This window comes from Octodon degus, unplaced genomic scaffold (assembly GCF_000260255.1).
Source record: "Octodon degus isolate 3935 unplaced genomic scaffold, OctDeg1.0 scaffold00104, whole genome shotgun sequence".
Lineage (NCBI taxonomy): Eukaryota > Metazoa > Chordata > Mammalia > Rodentia > Octodontidae > Octodon > Octodon degus.
Window position 1 is genome coordinate 4,621,059 of NW_004524680.1, and position 647 is coordinate 4,621,705.

The window sequence follows — 647 nt, forward strand, 5'->3', positions numbered from 1 at the left end:
GCCACCTTGCCAGGAAGTGAACTCTCTCAGGATAGCAGGGTTGAAGGAAAGAGATCCCATGAGCATGACCCTTAAGAAGAGAGGATGGCAGAGGTGGAAGACCAAGTGAAAGGTCGGGTACAAGTGTGGGCATGTGAATACAAAGGAATCAGTGAGTGTGTGCTTGTGTGTGTGCATGTGTGTACACATCCTGTCTCCCATTGATACACCTATATTATTTGCATGTGTGTGAGTGTTGTTAGCACTTACACATTCATATGTGTGTAGATAGAAATACATGTTGGGTGTCTGGGTCTCTGTTGCACATCTCCATAGGTGTACGGCTCTTACGTCCTGTTGGCCTACATAATGTGTGAATGCACCTGTGCGTGTGATTGCTGTCAGTAGCTGCAGGCATCAGCGAGGAGGCAGGCAGTGCGTGGCTCAGAGTGTGAATCACTCCCTGCTGTTATCTGGAGAACCCTCTCAGGGCCCCTCTGGTCTCTGGGCTCTGCCTTGGACATAGAGCGCTATCATTATATCCTGCTGGAAAGAAGATTGGGCCTTCTCGGCAATAGGCAGATGACAGTGACTGAGAGGCAGCATGCTCCCTAGTGAGGGACAGTCACCTCTCCTCTTAGGACATAGTGTGGAGCAGGTGGGTACAA